At 37.5% G+C, this 23,132-nt stretch overlaps 1 protein-coding gene and 1 long non-coding RNA gene across 4 annotated transcripts in view; one reads left to right on the top strand and one right to left on the bottom strand.

Annotated features, from left to right (window-relative positions):
• LOC107967174 (uncharacterized) overlaps positions 1-5,406 on the top strand; it is a 37,471-nt gene extending 32,065 nt beyond the window's left edge. Inside the window, exons 3-4 of the long non-coding RNA XR_001707464.4 lie at positions 2,968-3,302; positions 5,157-5,406. This is a non-coding gene — a long non-coding RNA (uncharacterized LOC107967174). The remainder of the gene's footprint in view (positions 1-2,967; positions 3,303-5,156) is intronic.
• Positions 1-23,132, bottom strand: part of TENM4 (teneurin transmembrane protein 4) — a 3,006,191-nt gene that overhangs the window by 1,341,039 nt on the left and 1,642,020 nt on the right. The gene's annotated exons all lie outside the window — the stretch shown is intronic.

Below are 23,132 nucleotides of genomic sequence, written 5' to 3' on the forward strand. Positions count from 1 at the left end.
CCAGAAAGGAGAGCCGGAAAAATGACAAGGAAGGAAGTGGAGATTATTTATATGTTATTTACTATGTCGTGTTCATTTATGTGCTCAGCATGTAGCACGTTTTCTGGTAAATAATTGATTTCAATTAAGAATTATCGAAGGCATGGAAATGTTTACAAATGGATGAATGGCTAAACGTTAAGAACTACCCTCATGTTTTACTTTGTTGGGGTTGCCACAACAAAATACCAGTTTACTGGGTATCTTAAACCAAGAAAATTAATTTTCTCAGTTCTGGAGGCTATAAGTCCAAGATCACGGCACCAACCAGGTTGGTTTCTTCTGAGGCCAGTCTCCTCGGCTTCTATACACCTGCCTTCTCGCTGTGTACTCAAATGAACTTTTTCTCGGTGTGCAACATGTCCCCAGTATCTCTTCCTGTTTTCTTTAAGGACATCAGTCCTATTGAATTAGAGCCCAACCCTTATGATCTCATTTAACCTTATTTACCTACTTAAAGTCACTATATTCAAGTACAATCACGTTGGGGGTTAAGGATTCCATCTATTAATTTTGGGGAGAGTATTTAGTCCGTAACACCAGAAAATTCAATTGTAACTTGAATGCTATCTTTATCATGAATTACTTCTGGATTCTTTCAGTTAAAATTACTATCTCTCTCTTGAGCTTTCCTGTCACATTATAAATATCTATGCTAGAACTTCATCAGTTTGCCTTTTGTTTGAATATAGCAGAAACCTCCTAGCTGGCCTCTTTGTCTTTGGTCTTACTCTCCTTTTTCCTCTCTCATTCTGCATAGCTGTCAAAGCGAACTCACTAGAATGCTCATGAGATTGTGTTATTTCTCAGCTTTAAACTCATCAATGAGTTTATGAATATAAGTACAACTCCTTAAGATGAGGTTAAAATCTCTGCACAACATGAAACACTGTCTGTGTAATAAAACTTGTCTTCCAAACCTCTCCACATCACACTCTGGCCACCCTATATCAAAGGAACCTCTGCTGATCCAGATGTCTTGACTGTAACCATGTTGTCCTTGCTTCCCATGGATTCCTGGTCCAGAGTTCTACCCACTTCATTGCAGTGGCCTATGGCCATGCACATGCACATACGCCTCGATCTCGCCAAGATTAAAAACATCCCTTTCTCCTCCATTCAGAATCTTCTTGTTCTTTCCTTTGTGCTTTCAAATGTTCATTCCACTGTAAAGTGCACCCTACATGGGAGTCACAATAAGATGTATGTAGGAATAAGTATACACATTAAAATCTTGGCAGGAGTAGTTCCAACTGATGATAACCATCAGACCAATGTTATTAGATAACAGCTCTGGAACTCTGGAAAAGAAAATGGAAACTCTGGAAAGGAAACTCTGGAAAAGAAAAACCTGAAGGCATATGACAGAAAATAACAGGAGTCAGATATGGCGAGGGAGGTATTTATTCTTGAGCCATCTTTGATGGCTTTTGTCTAAGAACAGGCCCTGTGGGCGTCATAGCCGGTAGGTAAAACTCAGTTGGAAAACATATCATTTTAGTGACTTGAAGAACCAGAAGAGAAGGGTTATTGTGATAGCAATAGTGTAAAAGTGAAGGAGAAAATCCAAGAAAGGAGAAAGCCAATAAACAGGAAGGCTAGGTTCTATACATAAAATGTGCCCAAATCTCTGTTTAATCTGTGAACTATGCAGGTACAAGGTAGATCCAAGCATCTCAAATGAGTGAAAGAAGAAAACAGAGATTTCAGTTGATGCATACCAGAGGAAGGCCAAAGTTTGGAGTTTGAGTTCAGTCAAGTTAATTGTTTGTCAAAGAAATAAATGAACTTCAAGTAAATATATTCAAAGAAACATAACAGAATCCAGAGTCTGTACAATATATGAACCACAGTGTTTGAGGCACAATGCTGGAGGTCAAGGGAGACCAAAAAGCAGTATCTAGCAAACGACAACTATGGCCTCTTCAAAAGCAGGCTGAGAATAAAGATGTATTAGATAAATGGAAATGGACAGGATTTGCCTCCAGCAGACCTATACCACAGAAAATGCTGAAGGGAGTTTATTAAGACAGAAATAAGATTACAACAGATGGAAAACCCAAGAAGGAATAAAAAACACTGGAAATGGTAAAATGTGGGTAAATATAAAAGACTATATTTCCTCTAAAATATATATGACTGTTTAAAGAAAAAAATGATATAAATTGGGTTGTGAAGTTTACAATATACATAGACACAATACATATGACAACTCTAGCATACGGAAAGTGGAGGTGTTAAGTAGAATTACAAGGTTCTTAAATAATCTGGTACAATTTTAACTCTAAGTAGACAGTATGAGGTTAAGGATGTATCCTTTAATCCCTAGAACAACCACTAAAAAAAAAATAAGTAATAAGTCAATAAATTAAAATAAAGTTCTAAAATAATATTTAATTAATATAACAGAAGACAGAAGATAGAAAAAAAGAAAAATTAAAAATAGATGGAAAAAATGAAATAAATAAAATGGTAGACATAAACCCAACCATACTATTATTATATTAAAAGTTAAAAACATATTATATTAAAACTAGGTAAACAACAGGTTTGCATTTTGAGTATTTGTTCAACACCAGTGTGGTGTTAATGGGGCACAAGCCCAGGCCTAACCATTTAAGTAACAGTGTTCCTCTGACACATAACAGTTGTTCCATAAACAAGAGGATCTACGGCTCAAAACAGTCATGTAATGGTTTCTTTATTTGAAAAGGTTTTCAGTTCATTTTCTAATGTTTCTTACATATATATTTTTCAAGACATGTTGCAAAATAAACTTAAAATACAAATATATTTGAAAAGCTATATATATTTCAAATATATTTGAAATAAATGTATTTGTAGTTTTAAATGTGCTAATGTACATATTGATAAACTAAACATTTCACCACCAATCCTTTATATTTTTGTTTAACTTAATATTAATAGAACATTTGACAAGCCTAGTGTCATCCAGATCACACTTTGGGAAGTGGTGCCTGAGACTCCTCACCCTCTGTCTCTGTTCTGTGGAGGCCTGTACCAACCGCAAATTGGCAAGCATCGTGCTGAAGAAAGAAAAGACCTTATCCAGCTATTTAGAGGAGATGTGACAAATTACAGTGACAGAATACCTTACATTATACAGATTTTACTGTCTCTGGAACCCTCCTGGTTATTCTTCTCATGTTTCATCTCCATGGTGACCTGATGAAGACAACAAGGACGGTCTCTCTATTGCTTTTGCCGCCACTAACGACCATCATCAAGTGGGATTTCAAGAGGTGGGTCTGCAGGAATTATGTGGGCACAGGAATTCGGTGACTCAATATGTTTATCCAGACAGGGGTTCCATAGAAATTATTAGCCCGAAGCTCTTACCCACCCTAGGAATTTCCCTGTCTAAACTATAAAAAGAACTTTGATTATCCAGGCTTGGGAAAGTTAGTCAAATGTCCGGAGGAAACCTGGTTTCTTCTTTCATAAATGGTGTTAAAATTATCCTGGTATTTTATTGAGAAATAAATTACATCCATAAAGAAATGAATAGAATATATATTTATTGGTCTTTTTCTAATATTTCTTATACATTTTCTTTTCCAAGACATATTGCAAAATAAACTTAAAATATGAATATATTTTAATACAGTAAAACTAACACAAACTTTAAATATCTGGACCAAGAATACTGGGAACAGCTGTAGCTAGCATTTGAGTTTGGGTATGGCAAATGCCAAAGCCCACACAGCTTGATGCATAGCAGGTGAGGAACCATTTCAGTTTTTCCCCTTTCTCCTTTCCTTAGGAAAACTTTTTTTCCAACCACCCTTTATATGGCTGATTCTGTATGTAGGAACTTTCACCAGTGTGTCTATGCACAATCAAAGCATATGTGCATTTGCCTTTCTAGAAAGAGGGGTAGGAGCCCTAAAACCAACATTATGTCAAGGCATCTTTTCAGGCACACAGTGAAGAGCTTCAACCAGCCTGTTGAGACTTTCACAACTACCCTGTAATTCAACGTTAAATACTTTCAGAAGCCTGGGAATCGCATTGAATATGCAAATTAAAACTCCCATGAAAAATCACACTGCCCACCATTGTAATGGTTTAATTACTGATGATAATAGCAGTTGTATGTCGATGAGCTCCAGTAAAACCTTCCAGCAGCTTGTAGAAATATGTGCCTTCTAGCCTAAGATGGGATGGAGTCTAAGGTAGACATAACATATGCTATCCCTTTCTTTTCCCTTTCCCCTTCTTTATGAACCTGGAAGATACTGTAAATTTATTTCAGAGAGTCAACATAATTTACTTAACCACCTTTGCCTTTGTTTAACTCCCCCTTTACTTCTCTGTTTCTGCTTGACACATGAAATTAATAATTAGGGTGAAAAATTATAATCACACCCAATAAAAGGCATCAGTTGACTGGGTTATCAGAGGTATTCCCTGGCACCAGGATTCCATGTGGTGAGGCCTTTCAGGTGCTGGTTTTGATTTTTCCCAGTGTGCATTTTGCTCCCACAGAGCTCTCTTAGAAGCCTACAGAAAAATGGGGAATGTAGATAGAATTGCATGCTGAGCTAATTAGGCTTCTATACTCAATTCTTTTGTCGGAGTGGAGTAGTTTTGGAGGGGAAGAGCAAACCGCATCTTTACTCCAACACCTCATTGCTTCCCTATGCCAAGCAATATTGGAACGACACTCTGCAGCATTGGCCCATTGGTCATCATGGTGGGGTGCTAATTCTTTAAGCCTGAAGCATATGGCAATGAGCTTGCACTCTGGAGTTTAAAGGAAATTAGACTTGGCTAAAGTTAATTGGATTTAAGTTATAGAGTGTTATGGACAAAGTACAGGCCTTGCAGTCCCCTAGACCACTAGCTCTGTTACTAGCTGTGTGGCATTAGGCAACTCTTTCCACTTTTCTTGATAGTAGTTTAGGCATTTATTTGTCAAATGAGTATGTGTAATGTACTCTTTGAAGTAATACTCAGTATTAAATAAGGAAATGTAGGTAAAGTACTTACACCTGGTACCTTGCGGTTTCTCAGGGCACAATAATTCCCTTTCATTGCATACAAATATTGGCAAATGTTCCTTTAGCTCTCTTTTTATTTTTCTTCCAATTTAGGAGCACTACGATCCTATAAGTGGGATTCAGTTTGTGGGGAATAGAGGCCAGGGCTTCCTGCATGTGGAGACTGCCATGTTTGTGCATGACTGCAACCAGCCCAGAAGCTGTATTTACAGGAAACACAGAGTTAAGTTTGATGGAAACAAGCAGTAATGTTATCTTTTGGAAAAAAGCAATATTAATACAGGAAGATCCTGATATGATGTGAAATTGCTAACATAATAAAGCTATATGACATTTCTGCCTCAATGTGAGTTCTTTCTAGAAGTCAACCTAAGAAAAAGAATCCAGGTAAGTGAATAAATGAGGTTTCTCTCTCCATCTCGGAGTGGTCCCTGATGTTCAATATAAAGGATGACAATGTTTTCCCCTGCGAAAGCCGCCCTACAAATTCTTGCTTCTCCCCTTATCAGCCCAGTGACTAGCCAACACAGGGGAAAATAATACCTACACACTCGGGATGTTGCTTAGCACAGACATGAGAAGCAGTGGGGTAAAGTGGCTAATACTGCAGTTTCTGGAGCAAAATTACCAGGGTTCAAATCCTGGCTCTGCCACTTAGAGGCCATCTGACTCTGCACAAGTCACTTAACCTCTCTCAGGTTTGGCATCGTCATTTGTAAATTTGGAAATAACAGTACCTAATCATTAGGCTTGCTGCAGGGTTAACACTATAAAGTGCTTTGAACAGAGCTTGGCACAATGCAAGTGCTCAATAAATATAAGCAATTGTGTCTCAGACATGTTAGACTTTGCTATTCTTACATTCGATAATACATTCTGGCTTGCCAAATTGGGAATAACTATTTTTGAGTTAACCCAAATATGAATATCTGATCAGTGTATTGAAAATGTAAAGCAATGCTATTCCAATTATAGCACTTAACTGTGGTTAGTTTTTCTCCACATGCTTCTTTATTACAAGACTGAATTCTTTGAGAACAGGGACTGTCTGGTTTTCTTCTGTATTCAGAGTGCCTAACAGTATGTTTGGCACAGAGTGGGTAGTCAATAAAACTTGGCTGAAAGGTTGAATAATAAATTGACCAGGTAATTTATGAATGAACCAAAGAATGATTGAAAGATCTACACCATTTGTGTTCACACCCTCCCTCTTTCCTTATGTCTCCATGATTGTGTCTCTCAGAGATAATTCATTCTGCATTGGGGCTAATGATAAAAGAGGCCGTTGTGAGAAGGGGCCAACTCTCAAGCCCAGTCACTCCCTTCCTCATTGCATCTGCTTGTGTTTATGTAAGCAGAAAAAAAAAAGGCATGCATTATGTTTTTATGAGCCTTGCGATTTATTCTGTTTTGTTGTCAGACCTTTGGGAATGCATTCTATAAACTTTATTGAGACAAGATATCTAGAGACGTTTGCATATGTCTGAGCTCAGCACGATATTACTTTTTAATGCACTTTTGACTTTGCAGGAAGAGGATACAGTAAAAAATGTAAAACAGCAGTCGCCGGGTTTTTTTTTATTACCTGCATTTTGCCTTCCTGGTTTCAAAACAAGCATCTCATTCAAATGAAATAAATGAATAACCATTAGTTTGGCCCAGTCATAAATGGGATATTTCTGTCATTGGGTTAGAAACAGAGCTTTACTCCATGACAACAGGTACAGGGCATAGGGTGGATAGCATTCTTGTCAGTTGGGATCAGTGCCAGCTCTCCATTCTCTATATATTAGAAAAACAACCATATAGTGTCTGGCAACAAGGAAGATGATTGCAAATCCAGACTCACAGAGTCTCACATAAAGAAGGAATTTAACTTCCACCTTGGGGAGAAAAAGTCTCAGGGAGGTTTGGGGATGTACCATGGTCACATATTCAGTGCCTTGTCCTTATCATACAGTGGGAAAGAGGTGAAGGTACTCAGGGCTGAAACTGAAGTATGAAATCCCTATCATGAGGTCAGGGCTAGAGCATGAAACTGGACAACAAGGAGGCTAGATGTTGCCAAGTACAATGGAAAAGTACTGAAATGATGACAAATTCCAGCAATACTGGTATAAGAACTAAAGCCTGCTTGTTAATCTGAGGTCAAGCAAGACAGGTGTTGATAAGGAGGCAAGACGTGGAGAAGAAATGCTGGGAAGAAAGTGGGTGAGGAGCAGTTCTGAGGCAAAGGGTCTGCTCTGCTCAGCCCTATCCCCTTGGTAAAGGTGGCTGTTGCAGAGAAGAGAAGGCAGCTAACAAATTCAGGCACGGAGCTCCAACATTCATCTGCCATCTGCAGCGCTTGGCCTTTCCTCTTAGACCAGACCACCCAACCACAATGTTAGAAGTTATATACATATACTCATATCTTTTTTTTTTCCCCTGGAATTTACCCATAGGTGAGCAGCTACTTGCAGGTTAATTGAACAAATCTTTTCAAGAAAACTGACCCTTGGAAACAACACTTCAGGAAAGTTGCAGCAGAATTTTTCACTGTAAAATTTCTAATCACAGACAAATCCTAGGTCTCAAAGAATCAAATGATCGATGTTTAGGGCTCAGGTGGTTTTGTGGTAAAATAAAAGGAATTGAGACATTAAAATTTGGACCTTTCAGGAATTTCAAGTAAAAGGGAAAAAATCCTTCAATATTAATTTTTAATACCTACATATAATAAACTTTGAAGGTTACAGAGTGCTTTCTCATCCTTTACAATAATCTTTGATAAGAACAGGGAGGTTAATTGATTTGCCTGTGATTATAAAGCTAGGAAGTGGCAAAGCTAGGATTTAAATCCATGTCCTTTAGATAATGTGGTGGCATTTCCTTCCCACTGCATGCCCCCTAAAAACATTAGTGCTTATATTAGTGAGGATACGGGAAAATTTTAGTGTTCATAAAATAAGTGGGCGTGGCTTTCCCTTACTTTAGAAGCCGATTTTATACCTCAGGTAGAAAGTCATTTGTTCCACAAATGTAGTTGTGTCTACATGTGTTTCGTGCACATTATCTATTAGCCCAGATTGCTGAGGGAGAAGGTGGGGTGGGAGGGAGGGGAAGAAATTACGGTAATGAATATAACCCTGGTTTTAGAATTACACCTCCTGGTTTAGTATTTGGGTTCCACTGATTATTGACTGTATGTTTTCATAGAGTTGACATCAGGAAGCCTTCCCTGACCTTTCCTATCCCTCCTCTGCCCTTGCCATGGCTGGGCTAGAGGCCCTCCTTCTGCTTGTAAAGCATCCTCTGTTACCTCTGTCATATGATTTATCATTCTGTAAAAAAGTTTGTTGAGGACAGGGGCTGGAAAGGCTTACTGTCTCACCAAGGCCTAGCCCTGTGCTTGATATATGGTGTGTTCTTAATAAATACTGGTCTATATACTAGACACCTTCCATTTGCCTCTTCATGTCTGCCATCCATCCTTTCCCACTCTGCTTTCTGCCCTAAGGAGAAGGCACCTAAGGGCTATATTATTAGGGCTCCTATGCCCTCTGGTTCCACTGAGCTCAGCCAAAGGGGAGCCTGAAGAAGGGAACAGTGGAAGAAAAAAGAGTAAGGTCAGAATATTTCCCCAGAAAAAACCACCAGGGCTGGCCATGTCCCTTGATCAAGTGTTACTGTTCCTTCCAAGATGGGCTCTACATGCCTTTCTCTCATTCCAGGCTCTAGTAACCTCCCATCCATTCCCTCAAGCTTTCAGAACTAGGGTGATAACAGCTCTCTTCTGCTAACCCTCAGGTTTGTAAGACTGTCTTTGATAGTTCCCCTATATTCTGTCTATTCTTTCATAATTAGTCCCCTTAAAAAAAACTTTTAATTAAAATATTCACTAATTTACTGATTGATATATTTGACTGAATAAATTTTTGCTCTTAATCTATCCTTAGCTATGGTTTCCTCATCTGTAAAATGGGGATAAAATGTCTTAAAAACATAGCTATTGGGTGATTAAACCAAATAATATATATACCATGCTTGGCTCAGTGTCCCACATAAAATCTACACCTAATGTGTTCAATTATAATAGTGGTAATGATAGTAATAATAACTGCTGAGGCCAGGAGTTCAAGACAAGCCTGGCCAACATGGCAAAACCCCGTCTCTACTAAAAGTACAAAAATTAGCCAGATGCGGGCGTGGTGGCAGGCGCCTGTAATCCCAGCTACTCAGGAGGCTGAGGCAGGAGAATCGCTTGAACCCGGGAGGCAGAGGTTGCAGTGAGCCAAGATCACACCACTGCACTCAAGCCTGGGTGACAAGAGCGAGACTCTGTCAAAAAACAAAAACAAAAACAAAAAACTGATTTGATATGGTCAACCAGCCTAATTATAAAGATACATGGTGAGATGAGAGCTGATAGGCTTAATGAGACCTTAAAATGCGTCATGAACTTATTTATTTATGTACCAAACACTTACAGAGCATGTTCCCAATGTTAGCTGCTAAGAATACAGGGGCAAACAAGACAGACCTGCCCACTGTTTTTACCATTGCATTAGCAGAAGCTGCTATCATCTCACCTGAATCATTGCACCCTCCTAACTTGCTTCCCTGCCTCCACTTTGCCAGTCCCCAGATCCCATCTGTCTTCAATACAGTGGTCTTTCAAAAACATAGATCACGTCCATCTTTATTTAAAATATGATGATGGCTCCTGAAAGGTACTGGGATTAAATTCACTCTCCTAGAGCCTGACATGGGCTGGCCCTTGCCTACCTCCTGTCTAATCTTGAGACACTCTTCAATTAGCTTGCTGAACTCCAGCCAGTTCATTAAGAATTGGTCTTGCTCAGTTCTTAAAACCACCCAGTTCTCACCTCATCTATTGTCCCTATGTTTGAACACTTACTTTCATGAATCCATCTATGTCTCTGGCCCTTCCATTTCATCAGGATCCCTGCCTTATAGTACTTATTCCTTTTTGTAATTTTTTTTTTTTATTTTAAGTTCTGGGATACATGTGCAGAACATGCAGGTTTGTTACATAAGTATACATGTGCCATGGTGGTTTGTTGCACCTATCAACCCGTCATTTAGGTTTTAAGCCCCGCACGCATTACATTTGTCAATTAATACATCTCCCCAACTAGAGAGTAAGACTAAGGATAGCAGGGATGTGGACTTTTTGCTTAGTGTCATGTCCTCTATCACCATATAGTAAGTGCTCAGTGACCAAGACATGGTCCTTACCTCAGCAAAGCTCATCATTTTGTTCTTGTGGCTCCTATTAGCAATGGAAAGATATAAGACCTTTACTCTATTTATAGCCTCTAAGTAGGAAGACCTCATAAAATATAAAGAAGCTAAGAGACAATTGTGGGGATAGTGGAGAAATTTGACACTTAGAATTAGATCACATAGATTAAACTCCACTGCTCTTTTAAGACCAAATCAGCATACACAAGTAACTTAACTTTTTCAGAACCTCAGATTTTGTCATTAAAATGAGAATAATAATTACCACTTCACAAGATTTCTGGAGGATTGAGTGACATAAAATATTAAATGCACCTTGTGCAGTGCCTGGCACAGAGTGAAAGTCCAATAACTTTTATATTTTTACTTGTTTTGATCACTAGTATTATCATCTTTACCACAATATTCACCTTATTCCATGAAATGAAAGACCTGTAGAAATGTATCTAAAAATAAGTGGATGAGATTGTTACATATGAGGCAACCACCCACTATCTATCTTAATGAAATGTCAAAAACAGAACTTAAGAAGTTTATATATAGTACAGTTAGAAGCCAGCTTTTCAGAAATTTCTCAGCCCTTCAGCATGAATCTAAGGAATAAGTTTAGAATTAGGTGTAGAGTTGTTAACTAAAAGAATGGGAATGGATATAATGGGAGTCCTGGAGTCTCAGAGCTGGAAGGAGGCTAGAAAGAGACAGGAGTTTTAGGCCTTTGAAGTGGAGGGGCTCCCCATGATCCCAAAACCCACAGGATGGTCTAGAACAGACAGTCAAAGAAAGTCCTGAAGCTAAGAGGAAAAATGTGTGTGTGTGTTTGTGTGTGTATAAAGTTTTATATATGCATGTGTATATACACGTACATAGATATGTTTATATATAATATTTTATACATTACACAAATACATTTATATACATGTTAAGTTGTAAAAACCAGTATTGCCACAAATGAAGGCCGTCCTTGGCAAGACTTTAGTCTGGAGGTGGTTCTTTGGACTTGACAAAGATACTCAGGTGAAAAAGCAGCAGCATTGAGACCACTTGGCAGAAGCCAGGAAACTTTCAGTGGCCTCGGACCCATTCATCCAAATACAACGGTAATTATGTAATGTTTACAGAATGGCAAATTATTTTATTACACTGGAGGATAGAAATGGGGCTCAGTGTATGGCTTCTCCCATTGGATTGCTGCTCTAACATTCCTTTGTGTGATAACCTATCCACATATGAATCAAACCAAGTCCTAGATTATTGAAAATCATTTAAACACCCAAGTAGGTATCAACAATACCAGAAACCACCCCCTCCCGGCATCCTCTTTTTATGCTTTCATTCTGTCATCATGCCATCACCATTTTGGGATTGTTGTTTATATTGCTCCCCAGGACAAAGTGTGGTGATGGGTAAAGAGCAGGGCCTTCAGGTCTGCCAGAGGTGGACAGGAGGCCCAGGTTGGCTTCTAACTAAAAAGACACCTCCCTTGTCCCATTTATATATATATATATAATTATATATGTGATTATATGACATATAAAATTATATTATATATAATTATATATTATATATACACACACATATATATAACTTTAAGTTTTGGGGATACATGTGCAGAATGTGCAGGTTTCTTACATGGGTATACATGTGCAGTAATGGACTGGATAAAGAAAATGTGGCTCATATACACCATGGCATACTATGTAGCTATTAATTAATATTTATGGTATTTTTATTTAGTTTTACACATTATCTAAAATCTGTAGTGGACTGACACAGAAAAAACTGTGCCTATTTCCTGACCTTAATTTCTCAGAGCCTCAGTTTTCTCATCTGCAAAGTGGAGATAATGGTACGCACTCCAGTGGAATATATATTAATATTATGCCTTATCATACAAAGAATTCAGGAAATAGAGGTACTTTGGGGAGGATTAAATGAGGCAAAAAAAGTAAACTGCTTATCAAAGTGTTTGGAACAAGATACACAATCATTTTCTATTAATCCTCTTTCTCTGCTTACGTATTTTCCTCTTGTAGTAGTAAATAGAAAAATTAGCTTAACTTCCTCCCTCCATCTCTTCTCACTTCCCTGCCTCTTTCTACTTTTTACTGAAACAAATTAATAAGCTTTTACTGAAACTACAATGGACAAAGCATGGTGCTAGACACCAAGGACGTAAACATAAAGAAGGAAAGATCTCTAACTTAAAGAAACTCATCCTAGTGGGGAAGAACACAAATAGGCAGTTATGTTTTGAGATGTATTATATTGGGGATATTACAAAGTGCTACGCAACCACAAACGAAGGCTTGCTCGGGAGTGGACTCATGAGTTGGCTCTTACACGTTGAGCCTGATGTCAATTCTGTTCCTAGAGAGTGTTTGTTATCTGTGACCACTTCTTTTCAGTCTCGGGGGATCTCTATTTGTGTGTTAGAGGAAGGACCTTTCTAAGGTTGGTTGGATTCTAGACACAAAACATCTTCCTAATAAATGACAAAATCCACTTAAGGAATAAATGTTTGGGGATTTGTCCTCAGTTTGGCAAAAGGAAGACTTGAGTGGCCTTCCAAGGAAATTGGACTACTTGGCCCTTTGATTCTGTCTTATGCCCCCACCAGCCTCCCTGATGCTATGAGAATCAGAGATTGCTAGGAAACAATTCTTCCTTCTCCTCATTCTTCTCTTTTGTTAAGCTCAGTGCTTTCTTTGCAAGCAGAGAGGAAGTTAGCTCTGACGATACTGCAATCTGCGATATTTGGGAAAAAGATCACATCGCTGTTATTTATTGGAACCGCTCTTGCCTCCCACGCAAGTCCTTGTGATATAATCTGGATAATGAAAGTTTTACTGCTTGCATTTACACATCTATTCAAAAGAGTTCGTGCCAGCCACTGGCCCTTTTGAAAAGAAGGCTTATAATAGATTCTAACATCTTTATTGACACAGGTATTGAGTGGCTTCTAGAAATGTATATTCAATAAGTCTATATTTTGGCTTCACTATTTTTCACTTTTTGCAAGCAGAAGTCTTAATAACAGATGTAGTTGATATCATTTACATGGACATTATCTATATAGATATCTGTGTCCATATCTGCTTCAATTACATACCTCTCTTTGGATAACAGCATCCTACTTCTTGGGAAAATGTTCCTTCTGTCTACTAAAATCATGTGGTCCTAGTGGAAATAGTGAATCTCAGAATGCTACCTCCTTGATACACATGTGAACGATTGATCTAGGATGGGCCAATCACAAACCTTCCCCAAGAATTTTCATGCTGGAAATAAGAAAAAAGCCTCTGTCTTCATGGTGATTTAACGTGGCGGGATGTTGCTGTCCCTCAAGCTGCTGAGGAAAGTAGAGATGGAGGATAAAGAGAGGAACTTGGTGCAGTTCCAGAGCCAGGTCCCTGTCATATCGGAGTTATTCCTACATTCCTACTCTTCTTCCATTTGGTGATGAGCCAGTAAATTCTCCCTTCTAAATATCCTAGCTTAAGTCGAATGTTGCAGCTTGTAACAAAATTCATACTGAAATATTTCCCACTCTCATTGCTACCTTTTTTGTTTTTTTATTCAGGAAGCAGTTGGTGGGGTGAGGTGGCACTGTTGCAAGTTCAAAGTGAAAGGTTAAAGATAACCCTAAAGTCCTAGGGCAAATTAGAGTCCTGAAGTGAAAAGAAGTGCAAATAAAAGGAAAGGAAAATGGTTTTAAGGCTGTATTAGTTTACTAGGGCTACCCTAACAAAATATCACAAATTGGGTGGCTCTAAGCAATGGAAATTTGTTCTCTCACCATACTGGAAGCCAGAAATATGAAATCAAGGTGCCAGCAGGGTCATAATCCTTCTGAAGTCTCTAAAGGAAAATCATTCCTTGTCATTTCCAGCTTCTGGCGGCTCCTGGAGTTCCCTTGGTTATGGCAGTACAACTCCAGTCTCTGCCTTCATCTTCACACGGCCTCTTTCCTCTGTTTCTTTCTGCGCACTCTTTTCAGACCCTTATAAGGAAATGCTCACTGGATTTTCAACTTGTCCTAAACCAGTATGATTTTATCTTAATTTTCTTCCTAATTGCATCTGCAAACAAGGTCATGTTCTAAGTTTGTGAGCGAACATGAATTTTTGAGGGCAAGTATTCAATGCACTACAAGGGCCAAACTGAACTGAGTTTGAAATGTGGATCTTATAATCAATTGCTAACTTTGTAATTCTAGGTAAAATCATTTAAACTCTCTGAACCTCATTTTCTTTATCTACAAAATTGGTGTAATACTACCTATCTCTAAGAGAAGTGTATGAACTTCACTTTCCTTAGTGCGTGACACATAGCAGATGCTTAAAAATTATAGTTTTACAACCCCTTTACTTTATTAATGATTGACGTTGATTATATAAAAAGGGGTAATTGAATACACGCCAAACAGAAATGTAAACAATCTATTGTGGGAGTTTGAGGAGGATCAAGGAAGGCTTTGCGGAGGAGGTGTCATGTTTAGATGGACCTTAAAGAATTAATAATTTTATTAAGTGAAGAAGCTACAAATGTGCAACTTAAGTGCAGTTCAGGAGAGGTTCTAGTCTGATACGGTCAAAATAAAATATAGGCTTCTAGTGGTTCAGTTCCCTCCACATGACTCCTTTAGGGGTGGGAAAATACCATACACTTCAGACAAATCACTAGTTTGCTAATTAGAGTTTTTATAAATATCAGTAAGAAAAGTAATTTCAAGGCTACAATCTATACAGAGAATCTGGAGAGTAACTATCCAATATTGTGGAAAAGGGTGGATTTTTATATTTTGGAAAAGAGTGATAATCAGGTTGAAATTTTACAAGGAACATTGAGAAACCAAAAATTTGACGAACACTACACCGTTTACAAAGCATGCTGTAATTTGCAAGTTATTTGTCTCTTTCCCCCATAGATGGCAAGTTTCTTGAAGATAAGGGCTCTGTCTGCCCGTTGGTGTCTGCAGTGCCTAGCACATAACAGGTATTCATAAAATATTTGGTGAACAAGTGAATGAAATTGTATCATGTGTTGTATCCCACATGAAAAATCAGTGATATGTAATCCTGAGCCAAGTGCTATCAGTCATATTACTCTTTTTCTCCATAACTCTGCTAATGAGAGTCAAGATGTCTAAAACTTGGAAGTAAATTAGGATTAAGTGTGGACAGTTGATCTTTCTGTTTTCACCTTTGCACCTTTCTCTCCCCAGTTGATTATATTCATATAAGAGTGATCCTTTTAAAATGTGAGACCTCATCACTCCTCTGCTTATAACCTCTAAAGGTATCTGCGGTAGATTAGAGAAGACTCTAAATTCTTGCTATTCATCCTTTTAAAAGGTGGATTCCCAATCTATTTATCCTCCCCTTGAATCTCCTCTGGCCTTAATAACTTGCTTGACCAAAAGATTTTGACAAAAATCTCTGCGGGACTTCTGAACTTAGATTTTATTTCTTCTAAGAGGTATCACTACTGAAACTTTATGTATGTATTTGTTTAATGTCTGTTCCCTAAACTATATTATAAGCTACATGAAGATAGAAACTATGCCTGACTGCTCATGGCTGCATTCCCAGGGCCTAGAACAGTTTCTCCTGCATACTTGGCGCTTAATAAATACCTGTTGAATGAATGAATTGAATGGGACTTACAAAATTGGATTGTTAACACCATGCTGGTGAAAAGGTAGTATTTTCAAAATGTTCCCTTTCCCTGGCAGAAGATACGCTGATCAGCTTAATTGTTATTTCCTCTGCTTGAATTTCTGTGATTTAACTTAATCTTCCATCCTTGCCCTTCAAACCTATGTGCTCTTGATTTAATCAGCAGGATCAAAACTATTGCACTTCCCTTTGCCCCTGAGCCACTAACAGAAAAATGATTGACAGTTAATCATGTCTGAAGAGGATCTCTTTCTCCCTTTTGCCTTTCTTTAAAGTAGGGTTGAACTAGGTTATCCACTTGAATAAATCCTGTTAATACATATTTTTAACTTATTTCTCATAGTACTTGTATATGGGTGTTTTAATTTTTCTCTTTTAAATAGAGCAGCAGTCCTCATAAGTTTATATGGAAAAAATGCAATAGAAGATAAAAGGAGGTAAACTGACATTGAATGTCTACTACATATGTTGGCCGTGTGCTTAAATTTTCAGTTTACAAAATATCTAGCCCTTATTTCTGGTCTTTCGGGATATGAATCATTTCTGAAATTTAAACCTCTAGCACTCCTATGTCACACAGAATTGCAGACATCGGTCAATAGATATCTTTGTCAATATTAAACAAAAATTTGCCAAAAGTTTAATATTTAGTAGCACAAATATATAATAATATGCTTTTTTTCTTCATGTGTAAATCAGGTAGCCTGGGAGCTTCATATTTTCAACAAATCAACCATATCCCTAGAGTAGAAACTCCATAAGGACAGGAGATTTTCCTTTTGTGCATAACGTTACCCCCGTGCCAATGCTAGTGCCAACTCCATAGTGAATACTCAGTAAATGTTGCTGCTGAATGAACACTATTAATTTATTGGAGGATCCACCTATCATCACTGGTCTAATACAATTTTTAAACAACTACATAGCATAATTCTTATTATCACAAAAGAAAAATTACACCCCAATATTTTGAGGTGTCTAACCTGGTGATTAAACTCTATGTAGCCTCACTTATCTAGACTTGATGTAAGTACTTCCATGTTCAATTCAAAGTACGTTTTTAATTTTCAACCCAGTATCAGCTACTCAAGCAGGATTTCTCTTATCCCTGGGTTTCCTTCTCCCAATCTCTTAATGTACTGCCTTCTCATTTTTTTTTCCTGATGTTTACTCTCCCAGTCTCAGCTTATTTGTCTGTTAAGGCATAATAGACCAATAAAAATTCTATGCAATTTTGGTATACAATGTGATATTTTGATACATGTATGTATCATGAAATGATTAAATTGAGCTAGTTAACATATCCATCACCTTACATATGTATTTTTTTGTGGTGAGAACATTTAAGATCTACTCTCTTAGCAATTTTTAAATATATGTTAGTATTATTAACTATAGTTACTATATTGTACAATAGATACTCAGGACTTACCCATTCTAACTGAAACTTTCTACTTTTTGATCATCATTTTCCTAGACCATCATTCCACTTTCTACTTCTGAGTTCAACTTTTTAAAGATTCCAGCTATAAGTGAGATAATGCAGTATTTGTCTTTCTGTGCCTGGCTTATTTCACTTAGCCAGGTTCTAATAATGTTCTCCAGGTTTATCCATATTGTTGCAAATGACAGAATTCCCTTTTGTTAAGGCAGAATAGTATTTCATTGTATATAAATACACCACATTTTCTTTATCCATTCATCCATTATTGGAAACTTCTATTTGGAAATATACTACAAGACTATAATAATTAAAACAACATATTATTGGCATAAAATCAGACATATGGACCAAAGAAACAGAATAGAGAGCTCAGAAATTAATGTACACATTCATGGTCAATTGATCTTTTTCAAAGGTACCAAAAACACACAACAGGGAAAGGATAGTCTCTTCAGTACACGTGTTGGGAAAAGTGGATATCCCCATACAAAAGGATGAAATTGGATCCTTATCTCACACCATATACACAGATCAACTCAAAATTGAGTAAAGATTTAAAGATAAGACCTGAAACTGTAAAAGTACTAGAAGAAAACATAGGGGAAAATTTCCATAATTTTGGTCTGGGCAATGATTTATTTATTTATTTATTTATTTATTTATTTATTTATTTATTTAGAGAAGGAGTCTCACTCTGTTGCTCAGGTGGAGTGCAGTGGTGTGATCTCGGCTTACTGCAATCTCTGCCTCCCCAATTCAAGTGATTCTCCTGTCTCAGCCTCCCAAGTAGCTGGGACTAGAGGTGCACACGACCACACTCAGCTAACATTTGCATTTTTAGTAGAGTCAAGGTTTCGCCATGTTGGTCAGGCTGGTCTTGAACTCCTGACCTCAGGTGATCCACCCATTTTGGCCTCCCAAAGTGCTGGGATTACAAGTGTGAGCCACCATGCCCAGCCTGGGCAATGATTTCTTGCACATGACCCCCAAAACACGGGTAACAACAGCAAAGTTAGACAAACGGGATTGCATGAAACTAAAAAGCTTCTGCACAGCAAAGGAAATAATCAACCCAGTGATGAGAAAACCTACAGATTGGGGGAGAATATTTGTAAACCATACATCTAATAAAGGATTAATATCCAAAATTTATAAGGAACTCTAACAACTCAATAGCAAGAAAACAAATAACCTGAACAAAAAGTAGGCGAAGCACATGAATAGAATTTTTCAAAAGAAGACTTAAAAGTGATCAACAGGTATATGAAAAATGCTCAATATTACTAATCATTAGGAAAATAAAATTAAACCACAGTGAAATATCATGTCACACAAGTGAGAATAGCTATTATATAAAAAGACAAAAAAAACCAAGTATTGATGAGGATGTGGAGAGAAAGGAAACTTTGTGCACCAGCAGTGGTAATGTAAATTAGTACAGCCACTGTAGAAAACAATATGGAAGCTCCTTAAAAAATGAAAAATAGAACTACCATAAGATCCAGAAATCCCACTTATCGATATGTAGGTATTCAAAAGAAGTGAAATTAGTATATTGAAGAAATACTAGCATTTCCATATTCATTGCAGCATTATTCGTAATAGCCAAAATGTGGAACCAATATGCTTTCTTATTCTTGGCTATGACAGTACCTTCTGTTCCCTTTGATTTGGTGCCATCCTCCTCCTGATGAAACACATGCACACACTCCCACACAGATATACCTGGATTCTCAGCTCTACATTCTCTCTCACTGCTAGCAGGACCTGAAACTCTTATGAGACTGTCTCTCCATTCATTTACTTAGAAATACTTATTAAGCAACTGCTATTAGTTGAGCTCTGTAGTAGGGGCAGAGACAGGGATAGATCTTAGCCTTAATTCCTTAGACATTGAATTACCTGAGTAGCCTACTTTCTATGCCATGTACCAGCATCCTGGATTTCCTGCCAGAAGGAATGATCAATGATTAACAATTATAACCTTCAAAGGGACTAAGATGTTTATAAAGTGCCTGTTTTTAAAGATATTTATTTAATAATCCTATATAAATAAATGGAGTGAATTATCAGTAGTAGGTCTAGACATATTCAAAGAATGCACTATTTTGTAAGGTCAAATAGTGTTAACATATAGATGAGTCATACATTACAATTACATTTTTTAGATTATTCAAAGAAAAAACATGGAAAACAATATGAATGTCTATAGTATTGTTAAGGGGATGAATATTTTTTAATTTATAGCTCACACTTTGTTTGGATTTCTTCAAAAATCACCTTTAGCTCTTTTTAAGTTAATGTGTGAGGTGGAGGGAGATGTGTGAGTCAAAAGCATAAATCCTTTAATGACTTGACAAGTACTTATTTAGCACCTACCCAGCTGTTTGCTGTGTCAGGTGCTATGTAGACTAAAGAGATTAAATAGGGTTGTCCTGGAGATGCTAATACACAAAGAGTAGTAAATTACACTACACGGGAAATAACATGGTATTGCATGCTGGGGACTATTTTGCAGCTAGAACCTCAACGAAGTTGTTCTTCCCACAAAGAGGAGTGTGCCATGCTCACTCCCATAGAAAAGCATGGAAACTCAATCAGGAGAACTTGGTAGAAATGACAACAGGGCACAGAACATTCGTATCAGGACAGAGAGTAGGGTCAGGGAAGATTTTAATGCTAGGCAAACAAAGAGATAGAAAGCCCTTTGGTAGTTTTGAGTAATTACTATCAGGCATTTAAAGGATCTTGTAGGCACAGACATTTATCGATATTAATTAATAAAGACTTGCAATTGAAGTAAACCTGAGTGCTTACATCAACAGAGAGAAAGAACAAACCACCAAAGTGACATCATGGCATAGATGTGCCTGCCATGCTAATCTTTTGGCCTCTAATCTTTTGGTCCTATAATTTTTCTAAATTGTCCAATACCTTTCTCATGTCCTTTTCCTCCCTAGCCAGCTCTTATTCCTTCACGTGTTAATGTAGATCAGTGGTTCTCTACTTTTTGTTGTGAACCTTTGGCGTTTGGATCACCCATTAAGTTGTCTTCCACATCTGCTTAAGTCACCTGCTTAGAGAAGAGGCTGAAATAGTCACCTGGGTATTTACTCCATTTAACTTTGTGAGAATGAGTCTAGGCCTTCTTTACCTCGTTCTCTAAATAATCTCATTTGGTTCCATGATTTTAAGTACCATCTACAGGTTTAGGAATCACACATGCATATATAACTGAATCCCAGATCTCTTTCTCTTCCAGGCTTTTATGTTCAAGGCCTACAGACCATCTTCATTTAAATATCTGATAGTCCCTAAAATCCCAAAGGTTAAAACAGAGCTTTTCACTTCCTCATACAAAATGATTGTTCCTCCAGTCTTGTCTGATAAACAAGATTATAATTTACTAGGTTGTTCAGGCCAAAAACTAAGGGATAATTCTTAGTTTCTCTCTTTCTTTCCTCCCCATCTCCAACTCAGTCCATCATGAGGTCCTGTTGTTGTCCCTGAAATAGACCCCAAGCCCCTCCAATCCTCTTTGTCTTCCTTTTAGCCACTTTTCTAGTCCATGCTCTCCTCCTCTCTTGCTGCATTACTTTAAGAACTTCCTAACTTGTTTTCCTGTTTTCACTCTTGCTCATCTTCCATGTGCTATGTACAAAGTACCCAATTTATTTTATTTATCTTCTTACAAAGTAGCTAGTGTTTTGAAACCATAATTTATATCGAATCACTGTGCCACATAAAACCCTTCAAGATGACCTTTAGAATAAATTCCAACTTAATAGTGTGATTTACACACCAACATAATCTATACTCTGCCTATTGCCTACTATGACCCGCTCTTCATCTCGCTCACTGAGGACCCCAATTCATGGACCTCTTTTCTGTGTATTCCTTCAGCATATGATTGAGTAACATTTCTGTGACAGACACTCTTCTCCAGCAGTGAACAAAAATGTCCCTGCCTAAAGGCACTTACACTTCAGTGAGGAAAATGGATAATAAACAAATAAATACATAATGCCAGATGGGATAACTGTTGTGAATAAAGTCAAAGAAGAGAATAAATAGTCAAATCAACCCTGAGCAAAATGAACACAGCTGGATACATCACACACCTGACTTCAAAATATGCTACAAAGCTATAGTAACCAAATCAGCATGGTACTGGCATAAAAGCAGACACATAGACCAATGGAACAGAAGAAAACTCAGATCCACACATTTACAGAACCTCATTTTTGACAAAGGCACCAAGAACATACATTGAGAAAAGAACAGTTTCTTCAATAAATGGTGCTGGGAAAATTGAATAACCATATGAAGAAGAATGAAACAACTTGCCTCTCTCTCACTATACACAAAAATAAAAACAAAATAAATTAAAAACTTAAGTCTAAGACCTGAAACTATGAAACTACGAAAAGAAAACATTGAGGAAATGCTACAAGAAACTGGTCTGTACAAAGATATTTGTGTAAAACCTCAAAAACACAGACGATCAAAGCAAAAATAGACAAATGATATTTTATCAAGCTAAAAAGCTTCTGTACAAAAGAAACAATCAATGAAGTGAAAGAACAATACATAGAACAGGAGAAAATACTTGCAAACTGTCTGACAAGGGATTAACATCTAGAATATATAAAGAGCCCACACTACTTAATAGCAATAAATAAATAAGTAAAACAAATAATCAGATTAAAAATGGACAAAAGATCTCAATAGACATTTCTCAAAAGAAGATATACAAATGGCCAACATATATTATACATTAAAAAATGGTCAGGCTGGGCACGGTGGCTCATGCCTGTAATCCCAGCAATTTGGGAAGCCAAGGTGGGTGGATCACCCAAGGTCAGGAGTTCAAGACCAGCCTGGCCAACATGGCAAAACCCCATCTCTACTAAAAATAAAAAAATTAGCCAGGTGTGGTGGTATATGCCTGTAGTCCCAGCTACTCGAGAGGTTGAGGCAGGAGGATAGCATGAGTCTGAGGGGTAGAGGTTGCAGAGCCGAGATCACATCACTGCACTCCAACCTGACAAACTTTGGGCGACAGAGCAAGGCTTCATCTCAGAAAAAAAGAAAAAAAAATTGTCAACACCACTGATCATCAGAGTAATGCAAATCAAAACTGCAATGAGGTATCTTCTCACCCCAGTTAGAATCCATCCCAGTTAGCATGGGTTTTATGAAAAAGATAGGAAATAATGCATGCTGCCAAGAATGTAGAGAAAGGGGAATTCTTCTGCATGTTGGTGGAAATATAGATTAGCAAAGCCACTATAAAGAACTGTATGGAGGTCCCTCAAAAAGCTAACAATGGAATCATCATATGATCCAGCCATTCCACTGCTGGATATATATCCAAAAGAAAAGAAATCAATACATGGAAGAGATACTTGCACCCTCATGCAGCACTAATCACAAGAGCCAAAATATGAAGTCAACCCTAAAAGCTCATCGATGAATAAATGGATTAATAAAATGTGGTATATGTACGCAATGGAATGTTTTTCGGCCATCATAAAGAATGAAATCCTGCCATTTGCAGTAAAATGATGGAACTGGAGATCATTATATTAAGTGAAATAAGCCAAGAACAGCAAGATAATTATTGAATGTTCTCACTCACATGTGAGAACTAAAAAAGTAGGCCTCTTGAAGACAGTGGATTCATGCTTACCAGAGGTG

Source organism: Pan troglodytes, chromosome 9, assembly GCF_028858775.2.
Source record: "Pan troglodytes isolate AG18354 chromosome 9, NHGRI_mPanTro3-v2.0_pri, whole genome shotgun sequence".
Lineage (NCBI taxonomy): Eukaryota > Metazoa > Chordata > Mammalia > Primates > Hominidae > Pan > Pan troglodytes.